This window comes from Lynx canadensis, chromosome C2 (genome assembly GCF_007474595.2).
Source record: "Lynx canadensis isolate LIC74 chromosome C2, mLynCan4.pri.v2, whole genome shotgun sequence".
In the NCBI taxonomy this organism is placed as follows: Eukaryota; Metazoa; Chordata; class Mammalia; order Carnivora; family Felidae; genus Lynx; species Lynx canadensis.
In genome coordinates this window covers 75,985,367-75,995,551 of record NC_044311.2, presented here as the reverse complement: position 1 = coordinate 75,995,551, position 10,185 = coordinate 75,985,367, and positions in this window count along the sequence as shown.

Below are 10,185 nucleotides of genomic sequence, written 5' to 3'. Positions count from 1 at the left end.
CAAAGACAGATGTTTAAACTTGAAAAAAAATAGATAGATGATAGATAAAGTTATCTTGAGACAGATTATGCTGCCTCCATTCTTCCTTTATTGTGAATTACCCTAATCTCTGTTTATTTTTCTGACACTCTCTACTGTGTAGTATGTTCTACAAGTTCACCTGTTCTCTGAGTGTGGGTGGCTTTACCTTTTTTTTTTTTAAGTTTATTGATTGAGAGAGAGAGAGATAGAGAGAGAAAACACACTCGCAGGAGCTGGGGAGGGGTAGAGAAGGGGGTGGGGGAGAGAATCTCAAGCAGGCTCTACACTATCAGCCCGGGACTCGATCTCACAAACCTCGAGATCATGACCTGAGCTGAAATCAAGAGTTGGATGCTTAACTGACTGAGCCACCCAGGCACCCCTAATTTTACCTTTTCTGTGCAGCTCAATGCATCTTGCTGCACAAAATTTGTCTATATCTCCACTGTCTCAGAAGCTTAAAATCTCCAATGCTCAATAGACTTCAGGGAATACATTACCATGACAGAGATTAAGAGCTGATATTAAAATTCCTAGCCTAATAATTTTGCTAAACAAGAATTCTCAGATACGTAGAAAAAGAAAGCTACTGTATATAATACGAAAAAAAGTTCAGGAAAGTTAAAACAAAGTGTGAGTGACAATATTGAGGGCAGAGAATTATAGAGGTTCTTTAACAAATGACTACAGCCTTGATACATCCTTTCAGATTCTGTAAGATTTCCTTGCTTCTTTTCCCTCTCTTGAAAGTCTTTGTACACAAAAGAAAGTCTTGTCCAAATCAGTATGAATCAGGTTCTGATAATAATAGTAACCTCCATTTATTTTGTACCTAATGTATGCAAAGCTCTATATCAAGTGCTTTATAAACATTACCTCATTCAATCATTATAGCTCTTTGGTGTAAATATTTTAATCCCTATACTACCAATTAAACACTCAGAGAGACAATGTGCACACAGATGTTTATTGTAGCATTTATCCATAATAGTGAAAACTTAGAAGCAACTCAAATATCCAACAAAGAAATTTTAAATAAGCTATGATACATCTGCTTGGTAGACTATTTCATAGCCATTAAAGTTTTTATTTTATTTTATTTAAAAAATGATTGTTCAATTATTTTTGAGAGGGAGAGAGAGGGAGGGGCAGAGAGAGAGGGAGACCGAGCATCCCAAGTAGGCTCCACACTGCCAGCTCAGAGCCCAATGCGGGGCTCAAACCCACGAATCTGAGATCTTGACCTGAGCCGAAACAGATTGAGCCACGCAGGTGCTCCGCCGTTAAAAATTTTAATTATGAAAACTGTAATAGCAATTACAAAAAAGAAAAAGAGTTTTTGATATAGAGATAATGTTAAGTTTAAAGACAAATACAAAATAGCAAGGCTACCATGACTGTAAAAATGCAATTATATGTAGTGTGTTCATGAAGAAAAATCTGGCAAGGTACAAATGAAGGCATTGTGAGTAATTTCCCCCTCTGCTTTCAAACGCCCTGCATTTGTTGTATTTATAATAAAAAGGGCAGGGACTGGTCATTGGGAAGCATGAGCTGATATTGAAGAAGGGGAGCACTTCGGAGGAATACAGAAGCTTGGCTGGGGTGAGCCCACTCTGCAACGGGGGAAAGTAAAACAGGGATTGGTTTCGGTTAGCCTCCTGTGTCAACTTGGCTGGGCTAGAGTACCTGGTTATTTAATCAAACACGAATCTGGGTGTGGCTGTGAAGGTGTTTTCTAGATGTGGCTAACCATCACCTGGTGCGCCTCATCCCATCAGCTGAAAAGTCTTGCAAACAAAAAACTGAGGTTTCTCAGAAAAGAAATTCTGCCTCAAGACTGCAGTGTTAGTTCCTCCCTGAGTTTCCAGCTTGCTGGCCCATCTACAGATTCCAGACTATCCAGTTCCCGCAATCATGTAAATCAATTCTTTCAGATAAATATATATATATTTATCAGCCTAACTACATCAGTGTTTTCCAGAAAAACAGAATCATTAGGATATATATATATAAGAAAAAATATACATATGTGTATATGTGTGTGTATATATATATGTGTATATGTGTATACAATATGTGTATATATGTGTATATGTGTATACAATATATATATATATGTGTATATATATGTGTATATGTGTATACAATATGTGTATGTGTATATGTGTATACAATATATTTGTGTATATATATATATATACATATATATATGTATATTTATATATATCCTAATGGTTCTGTTTTTCTGGAAAACACTGATGTAGTTAGGCTGTTACCTGGGAAAGCAGCGGGTGTCTCTAATGAGTCTCTGCTAAGCAGCATCCCCTTCATGAATTTGCCCCTGAAGAGTCTGTTTCTAGACCTTATAGGCTAAACACTTGGTCCTCACCAAGTCTTAGAGTTGAAAAGATAACACAGTTTGCACAAGCCTAAACCTTAAAACCACAATGTCAATTGTAGTGGTTTGAAAACAAGTCCACAGATTCTTTGACACTCCGCCCTTCAAAAAAGTGGAGCCTAATCCCCTACCCTTGAGTGTGAGTGAGGTGCTTCTAAGAAATAGAATGCGCTGAAAGTGATGGTGGGTGACCTGTGGGTCATAAAAGTCATCGTGGCTTCCTCCTTGCTTTCTCCCTCGGGTGGCTTGCTCTGGGGAACCAGGCACTCAGTTGTGAGGATACTCGAGCAACTCTGGGTAGAGATCCACAAGGGGAGGAACAGAGGCCACTGCAGATATGCGAGTGGAGGTCGCTCTGTGGTCAGTCAAGCCTCTAGAACCTTACAGATGAATAGAACTTGTGCTGCCTAAATGTCTATCTCTGGCTTAGCCTAAACCGTAAGAATGAGAAGCATAGGACAAACTTATTCTTAGCAATATAATAGTTATTTTTCCTGTAATACGCTCATGGCTCATGTTTTTGGTCACACTTGAGACACTTTATCATTAAAGTGCCTATAAACTTAAATAGGCCCATGTTAACGTGAAAAGAAAAAAGTGACATTCACATTACAGAGTCCAAAGAAGTCTGAAAATGCAGGGAAAGCAGTGTGTCTATTGCTTAAAGCCCTTTCTAAGTTTCCTGCAAGTTCCCAGCAGTTGGGCCCTTATGTTTTCATTCCTATGACCATGCCTGGCTCGGAACTCCTCCATCATTATTATTTTTTGTTCCACACTGCATTGACCCGGGCTCTTTCTTGATTTCGAAAAGCAAAAATACAAGCAACAACAGCAGAAATCACTTATAAAAGATTCAGATAACTGAGGGTTTTGCGTCTCAGAAATGCAAATAACTTCAAAGAATTGGCCCTTGGGGGTGCCTGGGTGGCTCAGTCGTTTAAGGTCCGACTTCTGGCTCAGGGCATGAGCTCTCTGCCCATCCCCCGCTCATGCTCTCTCTCAAAAACAAATCTAAAAAATGTTTAAAAAACAAAGAATGAACCTTCATTTTTCTTAGAAGTTCTCCCCCTCCCCACCCCGCCCCCTTCGTGAAGTGCACTGGTCCTCAGGAGGTAACAGGATCGAACTCAGGACACATGCGTATCTTCTCTTGCCCTCCCTTCCCGGTGACGCTCCAACTGCAATGTTCCCACTTCATTTAGCAAAGCCTTATAGTTCTGTTTTCTAGGGCTCCTCATTGAACAGAACTCACCCTCCTTAGGTGTTCTTCCCAGCCCAGGGGTGTTAATTCTTTTAATCTTTTCAGTGATCGTTTTTCTAACGTTAAAAAATTTTTGTTTAGTTTATTTATTTTGAGAGAGAAAGAGCAAGCACGGAAGGGGCAGAAAAAGAGGGAGAGAGAGAATCCCAAGCAGGCTCCGCATTGTCAGCTCAGAGCCCAATGCAGGGCTTGAACCCATGAACCCATGAGATCATAACCTGAGCCGAAATCAAGAGTCAGCTGCTTAACTGACTGAGCCGCACAGGCACCCCACGTGTTTTGTTTTTGTTTTAATTGGCATGCTCTTCCAACTGAGGCAGGCTGTGGCCCTGATATTTGTAATGATCTTATGCAAATTATCCGCCCATCTCCTCCAGAGAATTGTACTGCGAGAGGTTAGAGAACTTGGCCTGAGGCACTGAGCTGATGAGTGGTGGGGCCAGGCAGCAGTTTTGGCTACATCTTCCCTAATATGCCAGCTTAGGTGAGTGAGACACTCAAGGGGTCACTTCATGAATACGGTACCAAAACAAGGGGGGTGGTACTGTAATCAGAACTTTGATGGCACCGGCCTCAGATGGCTCCACCTGTTCATTTCCACAGGAAAGGGTCTCCTAGTAGGAGCTCTGGGATTTGGAGCAGTCTCCAGGCCACCCTTCCGGGTGGTGCTGGGATGGGCACTGTGGGTTGATACATCCCTTCTTCAGGCAGTTTGGATCAGTCTATGTCCTGTCTCTAGTCGTTTGGAAGCTGATCATTCAGGGGGCACCTGGGTTGGGCGTCCGACTTCAGCTCAGGTCATGATCTCACGGTTTGTGAGTTCGAGCCCTGCATCCGGCTCTGTGCTGACAGCTCAGAGCCTGGAGCCTGCTTCGGATTCTGTGTCTCCTTCTCTCTCTGCCCCTCCCCCACTCATGCTCTGTCTCTGCCTCTCAAAAATGAATAAATGTTAAAAAAATAAACAGTGTTTCTTTTCTTGTGCTGGAATCAAATAAGTTGGGTTGGCAATTGTGATTATTTAAGGCTGATCAGAAACTATGACTAGTACCATATTATATTTTGATCAAATTTTAACGGGAAAATAATTAACAAATTATATTTGTTTCATACAATCTTTTAACACATGGCAGCATGGCCCGTGTGGGCTGGCAGGCTGCTCAGATGTGGGTGGCCCACCTAGGGTCCCAGGACTTACTGAGGTCACCACAGCACAGAGATGCTCCTCACCACCTCAGGTACTCAGTGCTAATGTGGTCGAGGCACCTTGCTGTGCTAGAGTGGGCAAGCTGGAGCTTTGGGCTCACCATGACCTCAGTGCAAGCCCAGCTCAGAGTCTCACGAGTGGCTAGCCCCCAGCACGGTGTCTTTAGTTTAGATTTTTTCTGGGCCTCCATTTTCTCACTAATTGAAAACAAATTTTTTTTTAAGGTTTTCGTTTTCAGAGACAGAGACAAAGTGTGAGTTAGGGAGGAGCAGAGAGAGAGGGAGACATAGAATCTGAAGCAGACTCCAGGGTCTGAGCTATCAGCACAGAACCCGATGCAGGGCTCAAACTCAAGGACCACGAGATCACGATGAGCAGAAGTTGGACGCTTAACCAACTGAGCCACCCAGGCGCCCCTCCACTTTCTCACTTATAAAGATAATCCATACCTCACTGGTTTGTTGTGAGGATTAAATTAGTCAATTCATTGGGGCGCCTGGGTGGCTCAGTCGGTTGAGCGACCGACTTCAGCTCAGGTCATGATCTCACGGTTTGTGAGTTCGAGCCCTGCGTCAGGCTCTGTGCTGACAGCCCAGAGCCTGGAGCCTGCTTCTGATTCTGCGTCTCCCTCTCTCTCTGACCCTCCCCCACTCGTGCTGTCTCTCTCTGCCTCAGAAATAAATAAACATTGAAAAAAAATTTTTTTAAATACATCTAAATTCATGTAAAATGCTTAGAATGATATTTGGTACATCGTGTTTAGCATATTATTATTGTTAGATAAAGCCACAGTATTGAAACTCAGAAGAGACTGACATATAAACCAGAGGTCGGTTTATTAATTTGTCATTAGAAATGCAGCTGACAAGAGGCCTGAAAATCCAACTTTCCAGTCAGTATATGCTCTCCAGGTGAGAAAGGTCACAGAAGCCAAGTCACAAGCCAAGGAATCCAGAGGAAGGTCGAATGGGATGGGGGAATTAGTGGATGAGGCTCTGGGGCCTGTGGTGTCAAGCTGTGATGGATTGGGGCATCCAGTGCCTCGAAGCAAGACCTGCTAAAAAGTCAAGTCGCCAGATAGAGTCTGCCACCTGCCAGCAGGTCTGGGGACCCAGTGACAATGCTTGGTCTCTCATATTCTCTCTTCTCCATTGCAGGATCCTGGCATTCTTGATTCCAATCACATTTCATATATTGTTCCAGTCACTTATTCTTCCTTAGCTAATTGTGCCTCATTTACCTGATGGCTCTTAAATGTACCTCCAACCTAGGGCACCTGGGTGGCTTAGTCGGTTAAGTGTCCGACTCTTTATTTTGGCTCAGATCATGATCCCAGGGTCCTGGGATCAAGCCCTGTTGTTGCGCTGCATGCTGTCAGCCAGAGTCTGCTTGGGATTCTCCCTCCTCCTCTCTCTCTCACTCTCTTTGCCCACCTCCCACTCTGTCTCTCAAAATAAACTTAAAAAAAAAGTACCCCCAACCCTGACACCAAACCACAATGTACAATTTCTTGAATGACTTCATCTCACCCATTGTTCACTAGTTCTTACTAGTCTTATTCTAAGATAACTCTACTTCCAAGTTCTGGGCGTGCCATACTTTTGTTCTGACTGTAGTGTTCATGGAAGAGGAAGACGAAAAAAATCTTTGGGGGTAAGAAGGTTGAGAATGACTATACTCAAAGGTCACTAGTACTCAAGAAAAACCTAGACTCCTCTACTGATGGAGAATCCCCAACTTCGAACAAAGTATTGAGTGATGGAATAGATTGAATATAGAACATCCATAAAGAACAAGAGAAGCACGCGTGTGTGTGTAAGAATCTAAAGGATAAGTCTTTGCAGTGAGAGAAGAATCCAAGAGGGGGTCCCTTCTAGGTCCAAGGACACAAAGTTCGGAGTGTGGGTACCTGTCATTTTGGTTGAGGCACCATGACTAAATACAGTGGTCTTCAGCTCCAGAGCATCATAAATATTACCTCACTAAAATCAGTAAAGCAGTGAAGGTCACAACAAACACTAGTTATCATAATGGCTAACATTTATGGAATTAGTGGGCCCATGATGAGAATTTTGGTTGTATTATCTGATTTAATACAATAAACCTACAATGTAAGGACCATTATTGTTCCCATTTTATAGATCAGGAAACTGAGGCACTGAGAGGCGTCATTTGCCAAGGTGACATAGCCATTCAATAATAGAATCCAGACTCAAATGCAATTCTGATTCCAGAGCTCGTACCCTAATACACAAGTTAAAACAAATCAGACCCACAGGCACTAACCCTCCTTCCAGGTTCAAATACTTTCCTAAAAGGACAGAAGGGCTCCTGACCCTGGACATGCTCAGGAGAATGTCACCCTCTGTATAAACTGTTGTGGAACAAAGCTGAGAACAGCTGATCTGGAGAGATGAACCACATACTTTGGTTCTTGCCCTCTCTCTGCACAAAAAGAGGTGTCTGAACCTAAGCAAGACCCTTAACATCTGCTTCAAGCTCCTGCTCTGTAAAATGGGAATAACTCAGCAGGAGCCATTTAACACAAGGTTGGTGAGAGGATAAGACCAAAAGAGAACATTCATGAAGCATTCCTCAGTGTTAAAATGCTATAGTGTCGGTTGACAAATATTTACGTACTGTAATTTAGAGTTTCAAAGGCCTCTCTACATACAGTAAATCAGAAATCACTTTCAAACCACCCATTTACTCAACATAAAACAGAAACCTAGAATTACCGACAGGGCATGACGTATACGTATTATAATGGGCTTAAATTACATGGTGATTTTTGCCCAACCCCATGTAACTCAGCAGGGGCTAGGCATTCCTGCGCCCGTGCTTTCTGATGTGCAGCTCAGCAGATGAGGGCTGTGGGGTGGCCCTTCTTGGGTGACATCTTGATGATGGCCCTGAGCATTTGTGAGACTGTCTCCAGAGGAGGCTCTAGGGTGCTTGCCGCATCAGTTCTCCCACAGGCTGATCCATAGCACTTTACGGTTTATAAAAACATTCAGTTTGCACAAGACCTTGTTTCTTTTTTTGAGAGAGAGACAGAGAGAGACAGAGAGAGACAGAGAGCGAAAACGAATGGGGGAGGGGCAGAGAGAGGGAGACAGAATCCCAAGTAGGCTCTACACTGTCAGCACAGGGCCCAAGGAGGGGCTTAAACTCACAAACTGTGAGATCATGACCTGAGCTGAAATCAAGAGTCAGAACCTTAACTGACTGAGCCATCCAAGCGTGCGCAAGACCTTGTTTCAATTAATCCTTCCAACTACCCAAAGAAGCAGGCAGGGCAGAGTGCAGTAAGCCCACTTAAGGATAATTTACCCAGGAGAGGTCGACTTATCCAAGATGCCACCAGTGGAAGAGCTGGACTAACCCCAGTGCATGACTTTCCACTAAACTGTGTTTTGGGATTTCTTAACGATTCATTGAGCACCTAGCACATCAGCCACTGTGCCAGGTACACCTACTCATCGGCTTGGCCTCTGGAGAGGAGCTTGTTCAAACTTTCCCCCTCCCCCCGCTCCATGCAACTAGTGAGTTTTAAGCATTGGAATTAAGAACCTGACTATTCAGTATGCCACACAGTAGAGCTAAGTGGCAGCACTGTAGCAGTTAGAGATATAGAGCCAGCCTGGCCTGAATCCCAGCCCAGACACCCACGGTCAACTGTCTCCTTATCTGTAAAACGGGGATAACAACTGTGCCAGTTCATAGGGTTTCGAGGACTGATTTAGTGCAGGTGTAGCACTTACAACGGTGCCTGTTACATAAGACCCCAATAAATATTAACTGTTACTTCCTTAGCATTGTGTTGAAAGGAGGAACAAGGGAAGGTTTAAAAACAAATATCTCTTTAACCTCTTAGTGTCTCAAAGTTCTCATTTCATTTCACTTATTTCAAGACTCAGGCCCAGAAAAAGGAGCCCTCCCTCATTTGGGCAGAGCTCCAAACCCCTTGCTAAGTCAGCATACCACCCTCCCTGGTCTCACCTCTGCCTCCATCATCTCGACTCCATGTCCTTAGGGCTGGATTTGGGTCATGGCCTCCCTGTTGGTCTTCTTGCCTCTGCTCTCTCCTCCATCATTCTCTACTTTTTCTCAAATTAATTTTCCCCAAATAGTCACTTAACAAGCATTTTAACGGAGCACCTATTAACTGGGAGACACTGTAGTGGATGCTGTGATGGGCTACCCAGATCCCCCTTTAGGAGTGAAGAACTTGCCCCAGCTGCTGCGTATTGACGGCAGAAAGTCCTCACTTGTCAGCCCCTGAGGAGGATTGCCTCAGCTGAAGAAAACCTTTCCGAAGGTCACGCCTCGTTCTGGTAGCAGCTGGCATCTAAAGACTAATCATTCAGCAGAATAAAGGCTGAACCCATTGCCTCAGCTTAGACCAACTCTGCAGGGCTATCCCAGCTCCAGAATGTGGGCCTGGCTGAGCCTTTCCTGGGCCTGCATCACTGCTCGGCTTCTCCCTCTGCTCAACTGATCTCAAGCTGCTTTCCAGGGAAGCCAACCTGTGACAGGCACAGGAGATGCAAAGATGAGCAAGCCATGGCCTGGCCTTCAAGGATATCAAGGCAAACCAGAACTACGATCTTATCGGCATACAGCTTATAATGGGGGAAGCACACAGTGCCAATGAAGCCCACTTGGAAGAGGGCGGGGTTGAAGCAGAGTCCATCACCCCAGGCTTGAAAAACCCTCCCAGCCCTTCAGTCATCCAGTCTGCGGGCTCCCGCTGATGCAGAGTGACAGTGCTCTGATGCTGGCGGGGGTGTCGTTTGGTTTGCATCTGTGGATGGACCAGACCCAGGCCTGGGGAGCGGTTGCTAGTAAGATGTTCTGTACCCAAACGACACATCAGGCTGGGGCATGGCCAGGCAGGGTAAATGGTACCTTCTCTCCTATTCTGTGCTAAAATTTACCTGGAAAGCTCAGTAAAATGTCTAGGTCTAACAAATCTCAAGACAGCAATATCACATTGGAATAAACGATTCTGTGGCTGGCATCTTTGAGGGTCGTGTAGATTGGTGCAGAGACCCACTGCACCCTTGTCCACCGGCGACCAACCAGGTTGTCTGGGAAGGCACTGGTGAGTATGGTAAGGCCAGCAGAAGCGGGGAGGCCAGCATTTCAAAGAAGACCTTGCAGACTGAGGTCTTTCAACCCGGCTGGCTCTGGACTGCTTTAAAGGCCTGATGTCGGCAGGGCAGCTCCAGCATCAGTAGCTGTGGGAAGGACCAGCTTTCCAATGGCTGGGGTTAGATAGGGTCTCCACAGCAT